We start from the raw sequence: 6,925 nt of genomic DNA, 5'->3' as shown, positions 1-6,925 counted from the left end.
CTGAAAGTTCACGCCGTCTTGGGCTGCAAGGGCTAGGTCTTGGAAAGCCGCTGTTCTCTCTCCCACAGACAGCCTGAGGCCCCTCACCTCCCAGTTTGCCGAGCTCGAGGCTTGGTAGCTTGTCCTCAACCAGGATTCTGCCGCTCTTCGAACCCAGGCGATTGTTCCACACAATTTAGACAAGCTACTAAATCGTTCGGGCCCGACAAGGCGCACTAGAGCTACACCCCAGGGCTTCCTCTTTGGCCTCTCTACTGCTGGAGTTGGACCTTGGTCTTTCATCTGTGGTCGCGGTGCGGAGTCTTGCAAGTCTGCCCCAACATCAGTATTGCTGGGGCCTGACAATTTTTCTGCCTGAGACCTGGTGACTACAGCTGAGAACGCTCTTCTCTGCAACCTTTTAACGTCATCAGCCACGCTGGTCACTATCTCACTGGTCGTCTTCACAGGCCACTCAGCCTCAGGCCAACTCAGGAACTCTGGGCCTTGTTGCCACTCTGACCCTTCATCGAGTTCCTCAGGAGTTGCTCCCCTTGTGATGATGTCTTCTATGTTCAGGTTGCCCTCAATCCACCTCCAGTCTTCCACTGGTCCAGCCTTCTGGATCTCTCCGATGCGGTTAGCGAAGAAAGTTTGGTAGCCATAGCTATCCTTGTGAATTGCTCCCAGGATTGTTTGGCTATCCACGACGTGGACCCAGCGTGCGACCTTGATGCGGCAGTGCTTTACAAGGTATTTTCTCAGGCGGATCGAAACGACAGCACCACATACCTCTGCCTTAATCACGTCTCCTTTCTGGTTGAGAGGGGTAAGCTTTGCTTTTGACTCAACCAGCCTCACTATGACCCCATTCTGCGTCTCCCAACGGAGATAGAGCACCACACCGTAGGAAGCCTCACTCCCATCTGAAAACGTGACTCCAATTGGATGGCCTATGGCTCCAGTTGGTGTGAGGCTTCTTTTAAACCTGATCTGGGCAAGTCTCACATATTCTTCGAGGAGTCTTATGGAAGCCTCCCGTAGTTTTGGTGAGAGTGGGTCATCCCAAGTGTCCTTAACTGGACTGCTTATACTTGCTTCTTGGTAAGCTTCTCTCACAAGCATAACCCCTTTCTGCTTTGCGGGTGTGGCAAGACCAATGGGGTCGTAGAATCCAGCGATCTGGCTTAGCAGCATCCGATGGGTCAATGGGTTTGGAGTTTTACCTCTGACTTCCTCTTCGCGCAAATCGACTCCTGTTCTCATCTTTCCTCTCTTCTTTGAGAAATTTACAGAGGTCATCACACGAAGTTTGTCGGTCTCTGGTTCATAGCCGACTCCAAGTGCTTTGCTCTCTTCGTCCCGCATCTGGTTGGGTAACACCTGCGTTTTGGGCACACTCACAGTTGTCTTACTGATACTGGCATCAGTTGTGGTTGCGGACCTCCCACTTTGGCCTGATAAGACCCATGGCTTAAGGGAGAAGCCTCCAGCCTTTAAGATCTTTTCCACTCCTTTGGTGATTTTCTCCAGTATCTGCAAGTCATTGTGGGACGTCAAGATGTCATCCACATAACTATCTTCTACCACAACTCTGCGCTCCTCAACCATGGCTGCAAACTGGGGCAGGTTGGCTGTTTCTCTCATTGCCACCTGGGCGATACAACCAGCAGGTTTATCGCTAATGTTGACCCTGACGACAGCAAAGACTTCGATCACCTCCTCAGGATTGTCTCTCCAGAGGAATCGATGGAGGTGTACTTCTTTGTCTTCTAGCCAGACAGAGTTGTACATTTTTTTCACATCGCCCAGGGCGGTGAAAAACCCAGTCCTGAATCTCAGAAGCATGCCCCTTATCTGATTTAGGACATGAGGACCCTTGTACAGTAGGTAATTTAAACTTATTCCCATGAATTCTTGGCTACTGTTCCAGACAATTCTTACAGGGGTAGTGGTTGAGTGAGGATTAGGAGCAACTAAATGACTGATATACCACTTAGGTCCCTTCCAGCTATCGATTTCCTCCTGGGTGACTTTAACGGCAGCCCCTCTTGAGACCATATCGTGGATTTGCTCTCTGTACGCAGCCTTCCATTCCGGCTCCCTCTCCAGTCGTTTCTCAGTGTTTAAAAAGGTCGCTTCCACTGCACGTCGATTGTCAGGCAGCGTTGTGGGGTCTCCTTTCCACGGATAAGCTGCGTCCCAGTGAGGGGATTCGCTGTGCTTGTCAGCTTGCACGTAGGTCAGACATTCCTTTATTTTCTCCAAGTCTCTTTCCTCTCCTAGGGTCATTTCCTTGCCTCCAGGGGGGCACCTACCGCATCTGCAGCCACCACACTGAGGATCACAGGCGGCGACAATACTGTCCCACTTGAACCATTCAAAAACTTCTTTGTTGGTAGTTGCAGTGTTCGGAGGATTGCGTCTTCTTCCACCGAAACTCCACTGGGTCCTCCCGTCTTCACGAGAATCTCTTTGTACGCCCTTGAAGCTGTTCTCATTGACCTAGCGAAATGTGTTTCAGTCCTGTGCACTGCTAGGTCTATCACTTCAAAGAGGTCAGGATGCGTTCCACCAACAGCCTTCCCAAGGGGACCATCCCAGAGGACGAGGTCTCCAACTACTCTGACTGGCTGTGGGACAAGGCGACCCTCTCTGTGGCTAATCAACAGGTCGATCTTTTTGGGCCCGACCAAGTCCTTCAGTTGAACATTTGGAAAGAACTTCTGCAGTTGCTGTGGCGTGACAGCTTGGTTCACCTTCGCAACATCTTCCAAGCCGTAACAGAGGAGTTTGTGCTCTGCTATTGTACCTCTGGGAGTTTTTACTGTCAGCCTCAGGGTATACTTCATGGTAGTAATGGTTTTCTCCATCCCTCCAACACCTTGGACAATCAACTTAATGTTCTCACCATTTAGCTTGAGACGCTCTGCTGCTTTATTAGAGATATAATTAGTATCTGAAGCGAGATCAATCAACGTACCGACTAGCTGGCCAGAGTTTGTCGTCACATCCAATAGCATCATTATGACAGGGCACTCTTTTGGCTCACAACCAATGCTAGCACACACTTTTGTTGTGATCTTATTTGAAAAGGCTTCTTTGAACTCTGCTCGCACCTCTGGAGAAAGTTTGGCAAGGAGCTCCTCCTGTTTGTTGGTTAGTCCAAGCCCCTGTTTCCCCAATTTTGCATCGCTCTGCTCTTTTCCTCTTTCTTCTTGATCTGTGACTTTGGACAGAGCAAGTAATTGTGGTCTGAAGAGCCCTCTTTCTGACAGTCATCCTTTGAGCATAGATACTTTTGTGTGCAGCCGCCATCGTCACCATGAAGGCGCAAGCACTTAAAGCATGCTCCTGCTCTCCTAAGCTGAGCCTTCTTGCCTGTCAGATTGAGCTTCTTGAAGACCTTGCAGGCGAACAGCCTACCTCCGTGCTCGTTGTCTCCACATGTGATGCATGAGCTTGGTTGAGCGCCCTTTAGGGTGTTTCCTGAGGTGGCTCTGGTGAATGCCCTCCTTTCCTTTTTCTTTTCGCTCGACCTCTCAGTATTGTCCGCCGGGCTAGGCTGTAGCTGGTCTAGCTCCCCGAGAATGTCCTCCTGCTTCTTCAAGTATTGCAGTAGACAGTCAAAGTGGTTGCGTGGTGAAAACCCGCTTCCAGGGTCATTTTTGTGTGTTAACCACTTTTCTTTCAGGGAGTCAGGAAGCTTACTTTCAATCGACTGCACAACCACTCGGTTCTTTACAGCATCTTCCTCCCCTAAGACTTGTAGGTCACGACGAGCTCTCTCCACAGCTTGAATCAGTTCGATTGTCTTCCTCGGATGGTTTCCTTTGATGGGGCAAAGTCCTTGCACTTCTTGTGCAATCAGCAGCACTATTTTTGGCTTATTTCCATACTTGTTGTCCAGGAGCCTGAACACGTCGTTGGCGGATCCACAGCTGGACAATAGGAGGTCCCTCTTGACTTCTTCATGTAGGCTTCCCAAGAGATGGAATTTTCTCACATTTTCCAATCCATGAGGGTTTCCCAGACGTTGCAAGTCCTCCCATTCAGCTTTCCAGCGGTAGTAATCCCTCATATTACCAGCAAACATGGGCAAGCGTGCACGTTCTAGGCTGATCTGGGGCCTGTAGTTGTAAGTCCCAACTGGCTCCTCCTGCTCCACAAATTTCACTTTTCCCAGTTTCCCTTCGTTGTCGGATTGAGAACCGCCTTTCCATGCCCACTCATCCCACAGTTTTTCACGCCTTTTCTTCAACTTCCGGATCTGGTCCTTTGACTCTGTTGCCTTGGACCGAGGGATCAAATCTTTCCACTCATCCAATCCTTGTTCGAAGTTGTTGACCTCCCGTTCCAGGTTCCTATGAATCAATTCACATTCCCTCCTGGTCATATGGTGGTGATCGGTGTCCTCGGCCTGGTCCATGGCTGATCCAGCCTCTTCAGTGAGGGTGGTAATTTCTGCCTCAGCGAACCTTGTCCAGAAGCTGATCAGGATGATTTGTTCAGTTATCAAACTTACAGTCACATTCTGCTGTTTTTCCGTCAATGTTTTCCGCCTTCTTTTTGGCTTCATCATCATCCACTTCTCTCAGGGCCGTGGCATACTCAAACCCTGCATCTCTGACTCTGGAGTGATCCACTTTAAAGTTCCTCCACTCACTTCTCATTTCACTTTCCCCCAGTGCACTAGCTCTGGAGGTGAGGTAATTGGCTCTTCTAGTGAACGCAGTCTGGGCTGCTGACCGCTTCTGTTTTAGCCTCTCCAGCTCCTCCTCTGATGCTGCCATCTTGCCAACTTTTCTAGTGTTTAACTCAAACTCAGTTGGCAGAAAACACTTGAGCTTAAGTAGTCCTTTAACTGTAGACTCTATCCTTATTCTTGGCTTTCACTCATTATTGATTTGCCTAGTAAGTCAACAGATGAGCAGACAGCTTTATGGGTGGACTGTTTGCTTATCAGAAGTTAGTCTCGTGACGAATGTTCTAGCCTTGCATTATCCATGTAAAAGGAGAACCGTGGTTTATGACTGTTCGGATTTTCGTTATTTAGCCCTCCGAAAAGGCTCACCAGGAAGCACACAATGTCATGACTCGTGTTTTGTCCTTAATTTTATTTTAAATCAAATGACCACAGGTCATAAACCTGAAATACAACAAACAAGTAATGACAATATATTATTCAGATATATTATTTAGTATATTATTCAAGTAATATAATAATAATGTAAATAATAAATCAAATAAGCCTGCAACACCATCAAAGAGGAGGCGAATCTGGCTTAACCTCTCTAGGCTAGGCGGGACGAATTCGTCCCACCTACGTAACAGCCACTGCTATCCTGTGGCGCGATTTTCAAAACCTTAAAAATCCTATTACTTCAATTTCTCAAACATATGACTATTTTACAGCCATTTAAAGATAAGACTCTCGTTAATCTAACCACACTGTCCGATTTCAAAAAGGCTTTACAACGAAAGCAAAACATTAGATTATGTCAGCAGAGTACCAAGCCAGAAATAATCAGACACCCATTTTTCAAGCCAGCATATAATGTCACCAAAACCCAGAAGACAGCTAAATGCAGCACTCACCTTTGATGATCTTCATCAGATGACAACCCTAGGACATTATGTTATACAATACATGCATGTTTTGTTCAATCAAGTTCATATTTATATCAAAAACCAGCTTTTTACATTAGCATGTGACGTTCAGAACTAGCATACCCCCCGCAAACTTCCGGGGAATTCGCTAACATTTTACTAAATTACTCACGATAAACGTTCACAAAAAGCATAACAATTATTTTAAGAATTATAGATACAGACCTCCTCTATGCACTCGATATGTCCGATTTTAAAATAGCTTTTTGGTGAAAGCACATTTTGCAATATTCTAAGTACATAGCCCAGGCATCACGGGCTCGCTATTTAGACACCCGGCAAGTTTAGCACTCACCATAATCATATTTACTATTATAAAAATGTCATTACCTTTTGTTGTCTTCGTCAGAATACACACCCAGGACAGCTACTTCAATAACAAATGTTGGTTTGGTCCAAAATAATCCATCGTTATATCCGAATAGCGGCGTTTTGTTCGTGCGTTCCAGACACTATCCGAAATAGTAAAGAAGTGTCATGCGCTTGGCGCAATTCGTGACAATAAAATTCTAAGTATTCCATTACCGTACTTCGAAGCATGTCAACCGCTGTTTAAAATCAATTTTTACGACATTTTTCTCGTAGAAAAGCGATAATATTCCGACAGGGAATCTCCTTTTCGGCAAACAGAGGAAAAAATCCCAAAGGCGGGGGCGGTCGGGGTCACGCGCATAAGCTAGTGTCTCTTGATGGGCCACTTGAGAAAGGCGATAATGTGTTTCAGCCTGGGGCTGGAATGACGACATTCTGTTTTTTCCCGGGCTCTGAGCGCCTATGGACGACGTGGGAAGTGTCACGTTAGAGCAGAGATCCTTAGTAAATGATAGAGATGGAAAAGAAGTTCAACAAATGGTCAGACAGGCCACTTCCTGTAAAGGAATCTCTCAGGTTTTGACCTGCCATTTGAGTTCTGTTATACTCAGACACCATTCAAACAGTTTTAGAAAATGTAGGGTGTTTTCTATCCATATGTAATAAGTATATGCATATTCTAGTTACTGAGTAGGAGTGGTAACCAGATTAAATCGGGTATGTTTTTTATCCAGCCGTGTCAATGCTGCCCCCTAGCCCTAACAGGTTAAAACAGCACCGACTACATCACCCAGAATGCTCAGCGCCAGAGGAGCATGCGCACAGTGACTCTGCCGTCACAGGTTGCTATGGACGCTGTCACAGGACACAGAACCCATGCCACCACATGCCTCGTCCAAAGGATTTACGCAACATAATGCGGCACTCCACCATGGATCACCGAACCAAACCACCGCTATCACCA

The sequence above is a fragment of the Salmo salar genome, chromosome 17, assembly GCF_965601325.2.
Source record: "Salmo salar chromosome 17, fSalSal1, whole genome shotgun sequence".
Taxonomy (NCBI): Eukaryota; Metazoa; Chordata; class Actinopteri; order Salmoniformes; family Salmonidae; genus Salmo; species Salmo salar.
Note: the sequence above shows the minus strand (reverse complement) of the source record.